A 21,179-nucleotide genomic window follows, 5' to 3' on the forward strand; every position below is an offset into this window, starting at 1 on the left:
GTAAAGATACTCCCATTTGGAATGTATTGTGATAGCAGACGATTTCAGTATAGTATCCTGAAAGCTCAAGCCACTAAGGCCTTGTAAACTTGTTAAAAAAAGAAAGTGTAACAGTTTGTAAAGTGGACTGAAAGCCAGAGCAGTTTAGGAGGCTGGTCTTTTGTAAATGCAGGTTAATGACACAGGTCTCAGGGCTGGACCGGCACAAAAGAAAATTAGGCCACCACTGAGCTACTTTTGTAAGAGCTGTGAATAGGAAAAGTTCCTCCTTTCAAGCTAAAAAGATAAAGAAAAATCCACTGGGTGTTTCATTTACTGAATTTGGGCTTAGTTGGGTGTCTGTTTAACTTCATTAAGTTACTCACACCTGTGTATACGGTGCTGACGCCAGCTCCCAATGGACCAACATTATATGCTCAGCGAAAAATATTGTGCATCATTTGCTGTGCTGTTGCCCATGATGGCACATGGACAACACATACTGATACTGATATGATAGCACAAATACAACATGACAAACACAGCGACACGAAAATGTACACAATGTTTATATAAATGTTCTTAGAAGTAAACTATTTGACAGAAACAGTAATCAATCAGTAAGGGGTCGGGTTCAAATCCAGGGAAGATTGATGCGGTAAATAGGACGAGGCCTAATACAATTTCAGAGAAATTGTCCGGAGCACTCGTGTGTAAATAAACTAATACTTTACTGAAATGTGATTTTGTACATTCAAGTCTTAAGCTTAAAGTCAGTGAAGAAAAATAACAGGCAAAATGTGGAAATTGGAGCAATTCAGAGATGAAAGAAGGCAAAAAAAGGATGAATGGCTCATGCGTGGTCTGGATGCAGTCACAATGCTGATAACATGGTATAAGTCGAGAGAGGAAACGTAATGAAACATAACATAACTTTTGGAACATAATTTCTACCCAAAAACAATGTGTGTGGTATTCCTTTGATATATTTCAGTCGTATATGTCATAGGAAAACAATCAAACCGAGGTTGTGCAATAACGGCACACGCTGTAAAAGCGGATAAGTTCATTTAACTCAAAAAAATTGAGGAAACTAATTACCTCAAAATTTTTAAGTTGATCAATCAATTTCTTTAAGCCAAATACACTTCAATAGAGTTCATTGAGTTATTTTTATTTATTTTTTTTAAGTGTATTTGACTTACAGAAATTGATTGATCAACTTAAAAATTTTGAGATAATAATTTTTTTTGAGTTTCCTCAAATCTTTTGAGTTAAATGAACTATCCGGTTTTACAGTGCATCTTGAACTGTCTTATTTCTCTTACAGCACAGCGATTTGCCAACGATTACACATTTTTTATTTATTAACGAACAACATTTCATAATTTAGATCCATTTATTAAATGGATATTTTCATTCTTTTTCATTCATATTTTCATGGATATAAATCATTATATTATATTAAATGTATTTTTGTGGAATATCTACAAAGCAAATTAGTTCCTTTTACCCCTTACATTATAGAAGCTACAAACAGTTGTTCCCTCAAAAGGGTCCCCCCCCCCCCCCCCCCGCCCCCGTCTGGAAGTTAATAAGACAAAACAAACAAACCAACAAACAAACAAACAAAAAGCAGACTGTCATGTTAACGATAAGCCACAAAACACAGACTGAAGACTTTCCTGTGGGGATAAAACTTTTTTTTTTTTTTTTCCAAACAAACCGATTTACCTCTAACTGTACAAAACTCACAAAAAATAGGAACGATAATGATATTAGGACATTCTAATGCCATGAGTTTAAATCCTGCCATAAATAGTGACATAACCATTCATGGCTGAGATCCAAGAGAGCAAAAATGGCCATGCTCTCTGGGTGGGAGGGATGGCATGGCATACTCTATCTGCTCTATCAATCACAGTGACACTAGCCAATCCTGAGCATCTGTGAGCTCATGTATATGGAAGAGGGCAGAGCATGTGGGTGGGAATTGAGAACCCAATTTGAGAAGGAAAAAAAAAAAATCCAAAATAAGCAAATAAATAAATAAAACAAATCAAGTACATTCATTTAAAATGTACTTTGTACATTTGGATCTACTTAGTCAAAGCCAGCTATCTGAGACAGACACTTCATGACTTTAGTATTATAAAATTATATCTCCTATTTATTTATTTATTTTATCCCAGATAGAACCATATGATACTAAGGTCACAACTTATCAATGTCATGGCTTTCAAAGCAGAGAGAAACTTAATCACACAAGTCATATATCCCTTCTTTGCATTATTTATGAGTAATAAACTTAATCCAGGCTCGATACACATTACAGGGCAGTTGCATCATGTCTAATGACACCTCTATCTCTCTCTCTCTCACACACACATTCACAATTTTTTCTGCACAGGAAAATTTGCCCATAAGGATCGCTCCACGGCAGAAAATAAACCTGCCATTTCTGGACGTGAGCTTGGTGACTGGAGAAAAACAAACAAGCTTGGTTTCCCCAAAGGCTCCTGGGATGCGCATGACTCCTACTCCACCTGCTTCACATATTGACATGGCACTGTGACAGCTAAAGACAACCCCTGTGCCTCCCAACACTGTTTGGGTAAATTAGGCATGCCAAAGCAGGAGACACCCAAACTGAGTTGAATTACACATGTGACTAGGACAGGAACTGCAGGATGGATTAGACCATCCATCACTACTCAGGAGCCCAGCAAGCGAAAAACAAGAAAGGGATGTTAGGGATTACATGCTGCTCAATCACACGGAAGTCCAATCTGACGCAGGAGCCTTGACGGCCGGTTTATAATCTCATAGACGTATGGCGTTAGATACATGTTTCCTGCGCACATGGTAGTTCTAGCTTAGCATTTTAAGCAGGATTTCTAGCTATACTCTTAAAGATCTTTTCATTCAACGTTTTCATTCACAAACACTCACTCGTTCAGGTATCCAGTGAATTAACTCACCCTACGCAGATCTATTAGGAAACAGTGAGTGTTCATTCACAGGCAGTTACAGACAGGAAGATGTAAAGACTTAATTACTGGAATGAATGTTAAAATGTTTATTAATAATGCTGTATTTGATCAAATAAAAGTCATAATGAACCTTTTGTTTTATTTTTCAGAATATGTATATACTATAATCCTATCTTGGATTAAAGTATATACATATTCTGAAAAATAAATTAAATAATCAGAAATCCAACCATTTTCCTACTACTTATCCCCTGCTCCCCGCGGGGAGCCGGGAGCCTATCCCAGGGAGCTCCGGGCACAAGGTGGGGGAAACCCTGACATGCTCCCAACCTATCACAGGGCACAATCGCACACACATTCACACACTACGGACAAAAATCATAATAAAGCAGCCTTTTGTAATAGATACAATATTATTTTGTTTGTATTTTAAAAATGAATGCATTCGCCATGCATTCCAAAAAAAAAAAAAGAAAGAACAGAAAAAGTATGTGTGAAAAGATTCGGAACAAACTCTTCAGATCACGAAAAGGAATTCATTTTTTTATCAAAAACGGCGACAGATTTTGTTCATTTCCGTCACTCAGCCTGGAGCCTAGAACAAACAGTTCTGCATGACATGTAAAGGCAGGTGTTGGAGGGAAAAAAAAAGTCTAGGATATCATAAAGCTCAAAACCATTTTTATAAAACCAATGAGATCAAAAAGTCAAAATTCTGTGTGTGCATTACATCAAATCACCTGAACTTGGACTAAGAACTGTAATCATAAAGAATGTCCTGTGCTCAACCCAGGACTCGTATTCACAGCCTGCTCATAATGAACATCCTTTCAACACATTGAGAACGGTTTGATTTTAGTCTTCTACATCTGCACACTGTAATGTTCACTTTTGTGTCTGGTTTTTCTCAACGTTTCCTCCTCATGTCATCGCAGGGTGTTTTTCCTGGCCACTGTTGCCTCTGGCTTGCACATTAGGGATCGAAATCTACCTCCAGATTTCTCTAAAGCTGCTTTGTGACTATTGTTAAATGTGCTGTACAAATAAAAGTTAATTGAGTACATGCACATCTGTTGCTCTGTGGGTGGAGCTTCTGAGAGTGAGACTATGGAGATCTTGTATTATGAACACACTTTTTTTTTTTTTTTTTTTTAAAGAGTATACCCTACACTTGAATGGTTTTCCCAGATATCTAGAATAAAGTATGGACAAAGATGTGATCTGTAACTCTGACAATGTCAACCAGCATTTACTGGCCTGTTCATAAACAAACAAGTCAGGAGTCTGGCTAAATGTAATCTGCTTCCAAATTTAGTGTGCTGCACTCCTCACCAGTCCCTCCTCGACTCTGTTTCTGGTCAAATGTCAGGAAACACAATCCCTGTCCTTACACACTTTCATCGCCCGCCGGAGCAACAGACACTTAGCAACACGACCAAAACAACATCACATGCCACCGAGTCGCAGACAGCCATGCGTCTTCCTGTCAACGCCTTCCGCAGGAGTCGCTTGGACCTCACCTTTGTCCCGCAAGAGTGTGTGCTGCTAAAAGCCTGTCCTAATCAGAACACAGCTCACTTCCGAAAACCCATCAGAATGTTTTCTATACCGTATTCGAGCGAGCAGGTGTTTGCATCTCGAGCGTGTCGGCTCAAAGCGAGCCATGGAGAAAACATTGTCTTCACTTCACAGGTAGGGTGATTATATGCTTCCTGGGCCTCTTTTCCAGCTCACAGGCATGAAACACAGATTAGAGAAGCCATATAACGCTCGTTACGCTAAGTCCTCCTGTTCAAATGAAGTGGTCTTAAGTCATCAAGGGATAAATCCTCTCTGCCAGATCCCAATCAAACAGTCTTTCGTAAAGGGGTTGTGATTACTGAAAGATTTGAATGAAGAAATGATGAGGAAATATATCATAAAGCTTGTGATCTTAATTAACATTTTCTTGATTTCAGATGTGAAATCTGCTCTTCATTTCGTTGCAGCAAAAACCATCATGTTTAGCTACAACTTATTTGGAGCTTATTTGGGGTGACATGGCATGTGTGTGTGTGTGTGTGAGAGAGAGAGAGAGAGAGAGAGAGAGAGAGAGAGAGAGAGAGTGAGAGTGTGAGGCTCTGAAATGCACTGGTGTCTCTTACTAAGATGGTCACGATCATGTTGGATCCAGAATCTCCAGAAGACTGGAATACACCCAGTCCATCACAGGACACCATTACACCCTCTCATATCCGCACACTCATTCACACCTCGGGGCAATTTAGAGTAGCCAGTTCGACTACTGACATGTATATGGGAGGTTGGAGGAAACTGGAGAACCCAGAACAGCAATGCAACCTACTGATCCACTATGCCATCTATTTTTTCCCCATATTTTCTTCCCAGCTCAGTTATGCCAATTCCCACCCACTCAATCATGCCAATTCCCACCCACTAGTATTCTTATTACGTGACAGCTACCAACTGTGGAGGATAGGGCAAACACTGGCTTCTTCTGAGACATGTGAAGCCAACCTATGGGTCATTTCAAGCTGCTGCTCATGCTGCGTCAGAGGGTGGCATAATACACTCAGGGGAAAGCTCTATCTGCTCTCTTCCGCAAACATGAGCTCACAGACTCACAGACACCCATGATTGGTTAGAGTTGCACAGCATCTTGACTCCTGGCCATGGATCGCTGTGTCATCGTCAGGATTCAAACTCGAGATCTCCAGACAGTAGAGCAAACACTGTATTTTAAAATAAGATCTGGCATGTTCTGTGATCGCATTGTGCCTTGTTCTTTGATACTGAATCCATTTCATTTATCCAGCTTGTTCTGCTTCAATACATCACCTGGACTTGAATAACACCAGTGCAGGTGAAAAGTGCTTAGTCCAGAGAAGAGCTAGAGAATTGCTGAGACGGCCTGCTTTCGGGAACACTCAGCTCTCCCACACAGAGGCTCACCTTTCCTCGGTCGTATCAGCAGCTGCAGCCTTCTGTCTGATTACGCTTGCTGATATTACCAATCTGTATCTTTTATTTAATTTTATTTTTTATTTTACATGCAAGGCCACGAACGCAGAAATGAAAGCAAAGCAGACAGACGGTGCTCTCATCTGACCCGAAACAGATGGAGCGGCTGGTGAACACTCGCGACGCATATTCGCAGAGCTGTGTTAACACAAAGCATGAGCATCTTGATACACGCTAAACTGCAATATGTTCATATGTTTGGAGAGTTACAGCGCTAATATGCGCTTTTATTTGTCAAAGAAAAAAGATGTTGACCGTGAAAATAAACACGTAAATAAACACCGATAATCCTTTACAGACGGGTAACACGTGCGACCAGGCTATAAACGGGATGCCGAGTTGATTCATGTCCAGCGTTACTCGCATTTTCAATGTTCCAGTACAACGGCTGCTGTCTATAGATCAGCTGCTTATGATTCCACCGAGCCCATCTATACCCCATAGGGCCATAAAACGCTCTGGCATTTTGGGTAATGTATGCATCACCGTTCAAGGCTAAGGCAGCATTAATGGAAGTCCGCTCGCCTAAATTGTCTTCTCCCAGGCCTGACATATGCAAGGGTCATCTCAGCTGCGTCATAAATCCTGATTTTACTTAAACAAGGAGAAGGAGGCGCAGCAAGGGCAGATCTTATTAGGACTCTTGTAAGTGACCAGCTGGCTAGTAGAGTCGGTGCTACCGAGGTTAGCAGGGCCCATCTAAACAACATAATTGATAGCCTGTGCTGGAATGACCAGCTCTCTTTGGTGCATTTATGAGACTTCAGAAATTACCGGGGTCGTTTGTACACCGCTGCAATGTCACCCAGGTCGTGATTGCTGTGGAGAAGCAGCAGTAGAAGCAGATAAAAGCTGAACATTATTGCTGATGCCAAGTCAGTGATCCATTGACTTTTCCACAATAGCAGCAGGAAACCCAGCGTACAACATCTGTGCAATGAGGAGCTCAAGGACAGCTGACCTCTGGCATACAGGTCAATCTATTTTTCACTCAATAACACTGGAGGACCAGGCTGTAATAGAAGTGCGTTTTTTTTTTCTCGGTTAGATGATTGCTAAGATGGATTGCTTTTGATGCCCAAAGACAGGAGCTGATTGAAGTTTATTTGATCTTATACTGAATACAAGCCTCTGATGCACCAGACCGATGTCTCGTATCAAACGATGGTTTCTTTGATAATTTCCGCAAACAACGGAACCCTTTATGCGTGGCAATTAATTTTGACATTTCAGACAGAAGACACTCAAATTCATATCACATGGCAACATAAAGATTATTGTAAGTGTATTCAAGCAGAGTGAATACACACATATTTTTTCCTTCTGTCATTAATCTCAGTGAAAACAAAAATGTCAAGTGATTTGAACTATGCTTTATGAAAAATGCCAATATTCATAATATCTCATAGAGGAAAAACAACTATGACGCACAGAAGACTTTGACAAGACTTGTCATTTATCACTAAAGTCTGGTCCAAGGCCAACTGAACAATAAAGACGAGTTCAAGCTGATTTTATTTGGAAAAGCAACGATTCTCTAACAGTTTGGGGAAGGCTAGACATTTCCCAAAAAGTAAACAAACACTTTATATAAGTGTTATTTGAGGCAAGGACAAAATAATTACAGATTATTTCAATACAAATTATTTATGCCATTTTTGTCAGATGTTACCAGGGATTTCAAAACTTGCATGTTGCCAAGAATGTGTTTAAGTGGACAAGCTAGCCTGTGGGAAGTTTATTTAGGCCTAGGTTTTGATTTGTCCATGGTTTGCAAATGGTGAAGGAACTTGAAGAGGTTTAAAAGCATTTCAAACTACTCATGCTTTAACATGCATGTAGAGGAGTCAAGATGCAATGTGTAAAATGTGTATGTGGTTTATTCAGGCTAATCCACCAATCGTAGTCAAAGTCAGGGGTCAGGGGTCAAATCACAGGCAGACAGTATCAAACAAGAACAATCAACATGGGTCAAAACCAGGAAATGCTCTCCTAGACTCAGAATCAGGAAAATAACGCTTAGAATTGCATGATAGAAGTGTCAAGACTTGGCAACAAGGCAAATACACAGGGGGAATGAATAGAAAAGGTAATCAAGGGATGAATTCAGAACACATGGACACTATCAGAAAACACACCAATGACAGGACAGGGTGGAGGCAAGATAAAAAGGCACATGTAAGTCACTGTAATTGAAAACGCAAGAAACTTCTGGGAAATGTGCTATGAAGAGGGGGAATTCATGATACACGCTATGTGGACATTCCAGATCCACCTCTGGTTTATCTACAGCAAAACAGGTCATTTTTGGTGGTCAAAATGTATTTTTTTAAATCCTGGATTGAAAGGCAAAACGGATAAGAAAAGATGATTTTTTTTTTTTAAATAAAAAATGTACATATGGACTAGGTCTAACGCTCATTAGTCACTGATATGTCTACTGATTAAAGTATCATGTCCAATAAAACCTTGCTTTAAAACTGCATGAATCAGTGACCAGAGGTCATTTTTAGCATCAAACTATTTAGCTTTGTTTTCTCTGGGTTCACTTCACTTGCCTGCCCTCTTTGCTGAAAATTTAATAATCTCCTGTTCTTCCTCACCCCAGTGCCTCTAGCTTAATTTGTATTTGCTTTCAGCAAAATGAGGGTAAAATGTGGACTTACTTGAACAGAAAGGGTAGAAAACGATTTCATAAAAATCTGATCAGTCAAGAGTGATGTAGTTAGATTTCATGGGATTTCATAGAAATGGAATAATAAAAGACCATCAACCACGACCTTAACCCTATTCTTATTTGGATTCATAGCAACATTTCATGCAAATTGAGCCATGCAAATGGTTACAAATTTGAACGAGCGTATACAGTATACAGTAACTGAAAGTACTGGATGCCTAGCCTGTACGTGTCATTAATGGGAAAGAAAAAAAAAAATGCAACGTACTGTAGGAATGAACGTTTTTTGCTGTCAGCACGCAATTATATCTTGATCCAGCAGAACACAGCGTTTGTCAGAGAGTGTGAGCCTGCATGTGAGAGTCGCCTGGTGACCCTGATACCAGTAATACTAATAATCTGCCATTATACTGCATTGCCCTGTACTCTACGTGGTGAGAAATACAGGGACATATTTGATATTTTATCATCTGAGCTGCTCTGTTTATAATAAAAAAAACTAAATAAAAAAAGACTTGTATAGATATGAGAAATTGGGTAACTGGGCTGTATCTGGTATGAAATATTTTCAGGTAACTCAGATGCTGAGAAAATATTAAGGTGTCAGCTGCGTTTAACAAGCAATGACAGATGTATGGTATAAGGCATCGTTTGTCTATTTTATTGCTATTTATCTAGGAGTAGACGTTTGAAAAGCATGACTCATTTGATGCATATACAGTTTACAGTGTATATATACAGTTGAGGATAAAAAGTTTACATGCGCCTTGCAGAATCTGCAAAATGTTCATCGTTTTCTTTTTTTCAAAAAGAGGGATTGGGTTAAATTTGTTATTTTGTTTAAAAATGTATTTTTTTTTTTGTTTAAATATCTTAGTTTTATTCATTTAGTACTTCCCTTCAGAAGCCACATACGATGTTTACGTTTCCCAGCAGACAAGATGATAACTATTTACACTACTCATTCTGTTCAAAATTTTATATCTCCCAGCTCTTAATGTAGTGTGTTGCATTCTTGAGCATCAGTGAATGTTTGCACCTTTTGTAATAGTCGTGTACGAGTCCATCAGTTGTCCTCAGTGTGAAATGATGGATCTCAACATCATATAGCTGCTGTTGCACAAGATGGTGGAAACGTGCCGGGCCTGGAGGATTTTTCTGAAGAACAGTGGGTAGTTTAACTGCTCAGGACAAACAAGGGACTCATGAACAACTATCACAAATCATAAACACAGTCACTGATCATCCAGGTAACGACACACAGGATTAATAATCAAGTGTATGTCAAGTTTTGAACTATAAATTTTGTGTAATTTCAGTTAATATTGTGTCTTGTGGACTATATGTAAACATCTGTCATGAGAAACAGCATATTCAGGGCAGGACTCAATAAAAAACATTATATATATATATACATATATATATATATATATATATATATATATATATATATATATATATATATATATATATATATATATATATTGCATCTGAACTACACTGCAAACAATGACATCTTATCAAGTGAATATATATATATATCTCATTTCTCATGAAATTAAGATAAACAAATATTAGATGATTATACCTATTTATTTTCTTTCCCTTTTAATTTCAAGCTTTAAATCGACTAATTCTATTAGCAGATAATGGCTCCTTTTATACAGTTCTTGAAATAAGCAGAAATTATCTGCTTATAAAATAATTTCAAACTTCAAATAAGAATGAATACCTTGAAATACATTTAATAATCTCATTATTGGTTTTTGTTATCATGTCATAATGACACTTATATTCATTTAAGATCATTTCGTAAATGCCTAGAAATAAATTGAATTATTCTGAAATTACTTTTTAGCATAAACTCAGCATGAAAAAGATATTTTCAATGAAATATGACAATATCAAACTTCAAATGAGAATAACTGTGATGAATTTGACTGAAGGACTTCAGAACTGGCTTTATCATAATCACATAATGAAAAAATATCTGACCAATTCAACTAAAAAGTGTCAATATTTAGCATAGTTTCACCTTTATTTCATATATTTCCAACAGAATGAGTACATTCACACTTGAAATGAGAATTCATGTCTAGAAATAGGTATAATAATATTATAATCAGCTTTATCATAATCACATAATGAGATATAACAGATAGGTCCACCTATAATAAAGAGATTTCCAATAAAATAAAACAATGAAATGGGAACAAATGCCTAGAAGTAAGTTTAATGATCTTTTAATTGGTTTTTATCACCATCTCATAATGAGAAATGTCAGATATATTCACTTGTATTTAAGATATGTTGACCTACATTTAAGCTATTTCCAGTGAACTGATAATTTTTTTTAAATGGCAAATATCAGCCAATAAAATAAAATTTGAAATGAAAATAAATGTCAAGGAATAGGTTTAATAATCTTATAACCGTTTTTTTTTTTTTTTTTTTATCACCATCTAGTAGTGTATTACAAGCTCATAATACTATTTATAGAAAGTTTTGTCTAATATTCAGTGGTACTGTTTCTGAATTAGGAAAGAAGGAAGGAAGGAAGAAAGGAAGGAAGAACACAGGAAGTAGTTCAATGTGCTGTATGTTTAGTTACAACTGCATACGAAGAAAAACACTCACATTCTATAAGCAGTAAATATCCACATACAAAGCCGTTTAGGGATGTGGTTTATAGGAAATGCTGTTTGAAAGATCACACACACACTTGCCAGAATCTTTTAACCCGAGACTTATGTGCTTTGTGTAAATCCACCGATCAGACAGATCGTGTGAGGTTTAAATCTTCGACTCCTGCTAAGCATGGCCTGCCTTTGCCCTTTCGCAGGTAAATTATGTCACGCTATATTTTCCATAGCATTGCCACTGAAACTGTCAGTGCCCTTAAATTATACACTGTTTAATGCATTCCTGTGACATGTAATATTTTCAGTCAGCATTAGCAAGCTTGCTGCTTGCTTTCTATCCCGCTTGCTACTTTGCAAATGAATCAGAATGACTCTTTAGTTCAGAAGACATCAAATGAGATGAAAACAATATTTTAGAGGGTTAAGGGGTGCTATAAATTGGTTCCCATTGCAGCCCCAAGGAACATTTGTCAGAACGGTCTTATATTAGCAACAGGAAATTAGCAGGAAAAAGGTAGGGGGAAGCTATTTACAGTTTGAAAGCTAACATTTGTACAGTAATTAATAATGGCCTTATGAAAACCACTCCCCTGGGTGGAAGGTGAGGAATGATTACGCCAGGGTTGACACGAAATGGGTGGAGAACAGACCATATATCTACATGAGCGGAGGAGCAAATTTCAATCAGCCCTGTTTCATCAGGGAGAGTAAAACCAGCCGTGAATTTTTCTTTCCTTGTGTAGTTGGTTATTTTCAAACGTGCACATCTTGATGCGTTTCACAATTGTGGGCTGCTGCAGTTCTGTAAAATGTCAATCTCGGTGACACGTTATAATTACAGAGCAATTGCCCTTAAAGATACATGTTACAAAGACAAGATCAGTCATTTAAACACTACATTCTCCTGGGAAAAAAAAAAATAAAATCCTCGCTGGTGTATTTACAACACACCCAGAGATCTACAAAGTGCCTTTCAATGAGGTAAATATTTCATGAGGCCCTAAAATATGTGGCTTTTGGCTTTTCATTTGACTCTGTGTAGCTGGCTAATGTGAATTAGTTCAAGTACTGCTGAGGGACAGATCGCAGGCATCTGATCATCTGCATCCTGTCAGAAACGTTACCCAATACGCACTGGTTGAGAAAAACTGGATGCCTTTTTCCGCACGCACACACAGGACATGACCACCAACATGAATATGCACTCAGCACATGGTTTATAGTGCATTTTACCACAGCATGGCTGACTTATCGAATCTGATTGGTCGGAAAGTGTTGATTAAGTTTCTTTAACAGCAGCTTGGACGGTAGTTCCGGCTCCCAGGTTTATATTAAGGTGCTGGTTGTAACATGTTAGTGTTTTTATAGTAACAACACAGGAACTTACTGTATACAGCGGACGCTTCACGTAATCTAAGGCTAATAATAAACAGATTCTTAAAAAGTGTGCTGTTGTTTAACAACGAGAAACATAACGTGAAGGTTTATGGTTAGTCTCTAGTGACAGCGCTTTGTAAAGTTTTCCATCATGGGAAAGTTTTAGGACAAAGGAGTTTGTTCTTTGTTGTTTTTTTTTTTGTTGTTGTTTTTTAAGTCTTATTGACTTCGAATAAAGAAAAAACAGGAACTGACATCTCATAGATGTAAATATAACTATAAATTGATTTTTAAAAAATTATATATATAATTATTATTATTATAATTTTTTTTTAATTAACTGATTTTTTTTTATTTATATATATATATATATATATATATATACCCTGTCCAGGGTGTACCCCGCCTTGTGCCCGATGCTCCCCAGGATAGGCTCCAGGTTTCCCCGTGACCCGGAAAAGGATAAAGTGGTATAGAAGATGGATGGATGGATGGATATATATATATATATATATATATATATATATATATATATATATATATATATATATATATATATATATATGGAATTAAAATCGTGCCGAAAGTATTGAACATAACATTTCGAGAAACAAGTAAGAAAGAAGAAAAACACTCTGAAACTGAAAAGTTAAAAGTCAACTCTTTTTATTCTTCCTCATTGAATATTTATGTTCGTTTCTTCAAAAAAGTTATGTTCAATACATTTGACACAAATTTAATTCCGTATTTCACGTCAGGCCACACCACTATCCCATTGTTGATCATTTTCCTCTAACATCTGTCGTGTTTTATTCTGTACCTAACATCAAAACAGCAAGCTTTCAAACTTTAACACATGAAATTACAAGCTTAATGGAGTCACTTTACGACTACAACGAAGATACTCTCTTCCCGCCACTTTAAAGGAGCAGAGAAGGGGTGTACGCCTGTGCAAGTCGAGGCGAGAACACAGCTTAAGTGCTGTTCCATGTCAGACAAACTTTTGATGTGTGCACTGAAGCTTAATCTGCAGTGTCGTTTTATGAGCGTACAGAGAGAGCTTAATCCTCCAAATAGCACATGTGCACACTATTTGCCGTCTCTGATGTGTTATTACAGTTTATGACACAACTGTGAAAAGCTCTACAATGGCTTCATCCATCTGATACAAATCATCCGTTAATTATCAAACCATGACCCCTGTGTGGTGTTATATGGCTAGTCCATGAAGCAAGCAAGAGAAATAAAATCGACTTGAAATCCAGTGTTGCTGCTGGTGGTTTGTTTTTGTTTTGTTTTTTTTTGCCCCTAACAGGCGTTTCATTCTTTAATAGATAGCACAGCATGTCTTCTTGAATGAAAACATGATACTTGGGGGCATATCTGACCTATAAGCTCATTTAAGATTGATCTTAGACACAGAATCCTTAGTGGATGTGAAACACATCTTCAGGAAGACCTATGATTATGCTTCACAGGTTATACCTGTAGGGCCAAATTAAAGCAAATAAATAAATAACGGCATCTCTGTGTCTGAACAGTCTGAAAATAAGCGTCGGACTCAGCAGGACATTTCAATGCAATCACAGTCCAATTATTATTGAAACCTGCTGAGCTCAAACACAGCATTAATAAATTGGTAATGGAGCTTAACATTTCTTATTTCTCACTGTCACCTCTTCATTATTGAATGATTTATATCTGATTTGCATCTTATTATTTTAAGGAGCCAATCTGGCCTCCATGCTGGCATACACCTGATCTCGAAACTTCCATAATGTTGCCGTTGCATCTCAACCTAAAGTACCGAGTAATAAAAATTGACTTGAGAGAAGTCGTTTCATTAACTTTCACGACGCAATTAAAAAGAAAAGAAATCTCTCCAAATGAGAGAAATGTCTGCTTGAAATGCCCTCCGTATAAAGCGAAACACATGCAGGTATTATGAAAAATCCCTGCTTTGAGAAAAGCTTTCTCGACGCAACGTTGGATGACATTATATGGTAATTCCGTCATGGTAATTCTCCGTCGAGAATATCATACCGATCTCATGACTAGAGTCCCAGAAATCTCTCGGTGTGAATTGAGCACATTTAAAGCTTTCCGTGCCTTTAGCATCCCAAAGGTTTTTTTTTTGTTTTTTTTTTTTTTTCCCTTAATCGGGCCATTGATGGAATCCATGCAAATGGATAAAGTATGCACAACTATTAAGCCATGTTAATGAGCTAAGGGTGTCTCGCTTAAAGGATTCTGCTGGCAGTATTTGTTGAGACAAAAGCATCAGTAAGCTGCAGAGAATGAGGCTTATGCAACATGCTTAGAGGAGACAATCTTATCACACTGCCGCTGTCAGGATTACGGGACAGATTGAACCCACCTCGAGAGCTGTTAATAAAGCCAGACTCTCTCAATTAGGATCCATTTTTAAACAGACAGGTGTGGGAAGTAGCAGCAGGTCAACACGGATGAAGGATCCCAGCTTTAGTTGGTTTTTTTTTTGTTCGAAACATCTAATAACCTTGACAGAACTGAAGTGACGAAGAGAGAATGTGCTGTCATGCCAGCAAGCAGAAACGAACGCGCTCAAATGAAGTTAACGCCATCTGTGTTTTTTTCCTTTTGTGCCAGAGAAATGTTTTAACAGCATTGTTCACTGCTGAGATACATCATTTTCTTTGCGCTTCATTTAAATCTAATGTACGTTAGGCTGCCACTTTCCTTTCTCTTTCCCTCGGGCAACAAAAGTCATTAAATCAAGAACCCTATTACAGACATACGCAGTATTTGTGTCGCTCATCAACAATACAATGTTATTCAGGCTGTAAGGAGGGGAATGTCTGTAGAGGCAGAATCGATTCAAAGACACATGGACTGGGCTGGATGGATGTTTAAACTTCACTTGCACACTGAAATGAACTCGTGCGCATTCACTCCGGCGTTTTCCGGTGCCGAGCGGAAAATGCAAATGCAATTAAGAGAGCTGTTGCTTTCCATCCGGTACTTAACATCGTCTCCCCTCTTGAAAACCTCCACGTTCCTTTCACTAATAATCGAGCGTGCTTGCTAGCAAATGTGGAATCACGAATGTTGTGGCCACTCTATCAGAGAGGGGAAAAAAAACAAAATCGGCCAAATAAGGGGCATCTTATGGCGCTAATGTGATTTGAGCTAATGCACATGCTACGGAGCAAGGAACTGTACTAAAGAGGCTTTAAGCGCCGAACAGGCCTTCCACTGTGACTGCACACTTTATTTATTCACTTACCTCACTGGTGTAATGGAAATATAAAAGGCCACATTGATTAGTGTCTTAAGATTCAGCGTTTAATAGATTAAAAGCCCATGCGAGAGCCACAGAGTAGATTCGCTATTTTCTGGGGCTGGGACCATTTCGTGTCTTTTTTGTGCTCTAACTATTTGGGTGCACTCTGAGCACTGAGTCTCACATCCTCAAGCATTCGTTTCTGAAATGAGGAAGGTGCTAGAAGTACTGAAAGCAGTTGTAATTAAAGGAATGTAAGTGTACAAACATAAAAGGTGGTGATTCGTACCAAGAGCTTGTTGCACACGTTTTTTGTTTTTTTTTTGCAAAGCAATTACAGCTCGAGTGTGACTGCTAGCTGACTTTTCAAAGACGATCATCTGAACACACTTATAAGCATGCACAGCTCTCACTGCGTACATGCTTTTGTGACTGCCAGACACGGCTCCCCTGGACCAGTCAATCACTCTAAAGAGGAGCACAAAGTAGTCGTTCTCATTTAGAGTGACTGCAGGCGATGTAGCGGCGGAATCCCTGTCAAGAGGTATGGAAATACGCCGCTGACGTGCAAGCTCAGGTTTAGTCGGATACTCTGGCTAAACGGGTTTATTGTAATGCAGGAAGTGGAGTGATGTGACTGGGCTAACAGACAGGGCATTGTGGAGATTTAAATGGATAGAATAATAGATTTCATGCAGCTCCGGGATTCATTAGCTTGAAGGGGGAGGCGAATCTGATCCCCTTCAGGAGTTGAGTTAAGGGTTTGCATATTCATACCAGCTTTGATCACCTGGTGGGTGACTCGGAGCTGCTATGGAAGGTGGAGTTGTACAAGCATGTAGACAGATGCGTTGTAGTGCTCCAGCAGAATGATTAGAAACTCATAATCAGAATATATAAGGTAAAAACGTGAAACGAAGAGCTGGAGAGGTGAGAAGCGGCGGATTCCTCCAGCATCGGCTTCTAATTTGTAGAATTTGTGTATGTTAGAAAGGGGGAGCATGTGTACCCCCCACCGCCTGTGATCGCCCTCCGTTCCGACATCTGTTTAAGGATGTTTATCCTATGGGTAAGTATGTTAAAGGAAATATTATGGTAGTGTTATTTTACTTTTCTTCTGTTTAAACCATAAACACTGCTCTGAGGTGGGATGGCGAGATTAGAGAAGAGAGGGTACGGCTGTGAGGCATGGGGCCTGTGCTTGGACCCCTTTGAGAGTCAACCGGTCACAGCAATACCGTTCTAGCCGACAGCATGACTCTGATTCTTCTGAACATGCAATTCTAAGTGTGGTTAGCTCCTCAACAAGTTTTTAATCCTAATTAATGAAGCATCCACCATCCTGGCACTGAAACTCTCACTGTTTACTTAGTCAAAGCAGATGCACGTTGTAAGACTTCGCTGCCCAAATGACACAAGAGACCTGGAGACTAAGCAGCAGCTCTGTTAAAGACTTAGAGAGAGGGATTTATGAATAGAAAGGTTGCTCTGGGAGGGAGAAGAGCCTCGTAGGTGTCTTGCGCCCTTTCAGACATTCCTCTCATTCCCCTCAACAAGGCATGAAACAGGGAGTCGTTAAAGCACTGTCAACTTAGTCGGGTTAATGCCCCTACTCCCCACAGAGGCTTATGCAGGGAGGGCAGTGTATTTAAAACCTGAAAGAAAGGGGAAGAAAGAGAGGAGGTGTATATAAGCAGAACATCGCATACAATGTTGTCCACTGCTTTTACAGCAAGACTTGAGACTACTCAGGGAATAGCGGCAAGATGGAGATGGACAGACAGCTTAAGAAAGACAGATTAAAGATCAAGCGTGAGGGAAAAAAGATACATAGGTAGTAGAAACATCAGAATCAACTTGGTCTATCCAAAAATGAAGGGACAGCAAAGTCGAGCAGCTAAAGAACAGAGCCAGCAGCAGAAGGCGGACGAGGTGTGCCGAAGAAGGGATTTCCGCTAAAACTAATCAATCAGGGCTTGATAATGGGTCCCATGCAGGAGTGTTGACACCGGGTCAGCTCTTCCCCTGACCCGTGCCTTCAGGGCAGCAGCAGCAAAAAAGCCACAGATAACAGAATCCATGGCTAATTGTCTGCCCAGTGTCAGAGCTTTTCAATGCCCCTGACACTTTCACTCTAATTCCCCTTCTTTCTATTCATTCTTTCTTTTCTTTTTTTCTTTTCGCTCGGTCGCTCCCTTCTTAGTCCTCCACTTTTGTTAGCTCTCTCTCTTCAGAAAAGGCACGTATCGCGTTTCTTAGATGGCATCCCTTCATATCGCTTCCTCACGTGCTTTGCCATTACAGTCAGTCAGGACCGCTGACAGGCGTCTAGAAACCATCCATCGGCAGAGCTTTTGAAAATCTTGACAAGTGCGCACTGCCTGTACCGTCCTTCCTGTCCAAAATCACCAACCACCTACATCTCCACGTGCACATTTCTTCTCAGACACCCCAAGAATAAAAGACAAGAGGAGAAAAAAAAAGTGCAAGGCAAGGTACTCACTTAGATGCTTTCTCCGGCTCCTCTCTGTCCCTCACTTCCACACTGTCTCCTGTCCTCTTGAGACACTAGATATGTATCTGTATATGCAGACCAGTTTGCGTCTCTGTGACGCTCCAGCATACAAAGTTGCTCAGCTGTAGGCACGGCGTGTGCTGCACGCGTCTATGTGTAGCTGTGTATGTGTGTGTGTGTCTTAACTGGTGGCTCACACTGCTCTGTCTGAAGGGGAGCTAAAGCACTTTTAAACTCGCTCAGCCTCCCCATGTGACCAGCTCCCAGCAGCCAAGCACGAATACATTAATGCTCCTTCCTCCAGCCACAGTGCACCCCCTAGCCACTGTTTCAGGAAGTGTATGCTGCGTGAAAACCACACACACACACACACACACACACACGCACACACATGCATACATTCTCACACTTGCTGAAAGCACAGTGTTGGGTTGTACTTAAGTACCCTAGGAAGTGCTCCATCATGTGTTTTAAAACAGGTGGCTTCCTATACTTTATCACTGACTATATATCCTCATAAAAAAACATCACATGATTTGTAAACAACCAATAAAATAAACTATACTGTAAGGTAATTTCCTTTGAATAAAGAGAATGTAGATGGTTCCTGTGTGGTATAAATCCCAAGAACGACTAACACTCTCCTTCAAATCCTTCCCTCTTTTCCGTCCATCAAAACTGCGCTCATGGCATTCCTCTCTCGGTCGCCCTTTCCACTCTCTGTGTTTCTCTCCTTCTTTTCTTCAGCCATGTCTTTCAGCAGATGAAGAGGCTAAGCCGCATCTATGAGATGTTCTGACTCCTGACTCAGACCCCCCAGTCTGCTGCCTCTCATGAAGGGGTTGAAAGAAGGCAGAACATCCAGTTCGGATCAACACACATGGTGTGCATTTACAAATCAATACACTGAGCTCAACAGGGCTGCGAATTAAAGATTGGCAACTCAGTAGCCAGGCTGAGACAAAGCATGTGCTGGTCTTCTGTTGACTAAGACTGAGCACATTTATACATATACTATGTGTCATTTTATATACAGTAAACATATAATAATTAAAGGTTTAAAGGAGCCGTTTGTCAATTTTAGAGCCCTCTGCTGTCTGCAAGGCAAATTGCAATAAACACACTAATAAGCTTTAACTCCAACTGTCCCCTACTACTCTATTGACCTTACAGTTGAGGTCATAAGTTTACATACACCTTGCAGAATCTGCAAAATGTTAATCATTAAAAAAAAAATGGTGAAAATTGCATTTTTTTTAATTTAGTCCTGCCCTGAATAAGCTATTTCACATAACAGATGTTTACATATTGTCCACAAGATATACATATATATATAGTCCACAATAATAACTGAATTCACACAAATGAACCAGTTCAGAAGTTTACAAACGCTTTATTCTTAATACTGTCTGTTGTTATAGTTGTTCACGAGTCCCATGTTTGTCCTGAGCAGTTAAACTGCCCACTGTTCTTCAGAAAAATCCTCCAGGTCTTGCACATTCTTTGCTTTCCCAGCATCTTCTGCATATTTGATCCCTTTCCAACAGCGGATATATGATGTTGTGATCCATCATTTCACACTGAGGACAGCTGAAGGACTCACACACGACTATTACATAAGGTGCAAGAAGGCAACACGATACATTAAGAGCCAGGGGGATGTAAACTTTTGAACAGGATGACTGGTGTAAATTGTTATTTTGCTTAAAGATTTTATTTATTTTACCACAGAAAATAGTACATTCTGAAGGGCAGTACTAAATGAAAAAATGTAGTCCTGCCCTTCAGAATGTACTATTTACTGTGGTCAGTTAGAGTAATTATATAGTAAGTATATAGTAACTAATATTTGGAACAGCCCTGGTATAGTTTGTAAGTTGAAATGGGAGTATATGGCATGTAATGTGTAAAAGAAAAACAGATATACAACATTACTCAAGGTGGAAATCCATATTTGGACATTTCCAACAACCGGTAATAAATAATTATATAATGGTAAAACCATAACAGTGCGTTTGTTACCTGTACTTATTGCATTCTCACCCATGTATTGAGAGAATTACTGAAACATCTTGGTCTCACTTGCAACTAATATGTTCTTCTTAGTATTCTGTGCTGAAAACTAACTAAATTATCAGTTCCTATGTACTTACAGATTCAAATTGCAACAAATGCACTAAGGATTACTTTACAAGTACTGCATTATAATCTATTACACCACTGTTTCTGTTGAATTCTCCAATCTGATTGCTAAGTAAGTGATTCATTTTCTAGATCAGCAGCTCTGACAGCAGTACCAGCTATAATTCAATTCAAATCACAGGTTCATATTAAGGCACTTGTTCTAATACATTATAGTTTCTATAGTAACAACTCATTCGCAGTAATCTACAATCTACATAATCCAAATCTGTTATAAATTGTTTTTTTTTATTAAGTGCTATTATATAGTATGTAAAAAAAAAAAAAAGTCTAATTGTTAAAGCTTTCTGTAAAGATATGTTTATTTAACATTTATGGAAGGAGTCTCCAGTGTCAGTGCTTTGTAACAACAGTATGAAAAAGGATCTGTTTTATTTATTTATTTATTTATTTGCTTTGTAGTTGCTCTGTAACAATTTGTGTTGTTTTTTGTTTGTTTGTTTGTTTGTTTGTTTGTTTTTGTCTTATTAATTTCCAGAAAGATTAAAATAGAGAGGCTGGAGGCTGAAGG

At 38.8% G+C, this 21,179-nt stretch overlaps 1 protein-coding gene across 1 annotated transcript in view; it reads right to left on the minus strand.

The window, feature by feature from the left end:
- The window catches only part of cntfr (ciliary neurotrophic factor receptor), a 183,318-nt gene extending 164,343 nt beyond the window's left edge, over nucleotides 1-18,975 (minus strand). The window contains exon 1 of the mRNA XM_053646065.1: nucleotides 18,455-18,975. The gene's annotated coding sequence lies outside the window, so the exon portion shown is untranslated. The remainder of the gene's footprint in view (nucleotides 1-18,454) is intronic.
- Nucleotides 18,976-21,179: the final 2,204 nt, after the last annotated feature.

The sequence above is a fragment of the Ictalurus furcatus genome, chromosome 16 (genome assembly GCF_023375685.1).
Source record: "Ictalurus furcatus strain D&B chromosome 16, Billie_1.0, whole genome shotgun sequence".
In the NCBI taxonomy this organism is placed as follows: domain Eukaryota; kingdom Metazoa; phylum Chordata; class Actinopteri; order Siluriformes; family Ictaluridae; genus Ictalurus; species Ictalurus furcatus.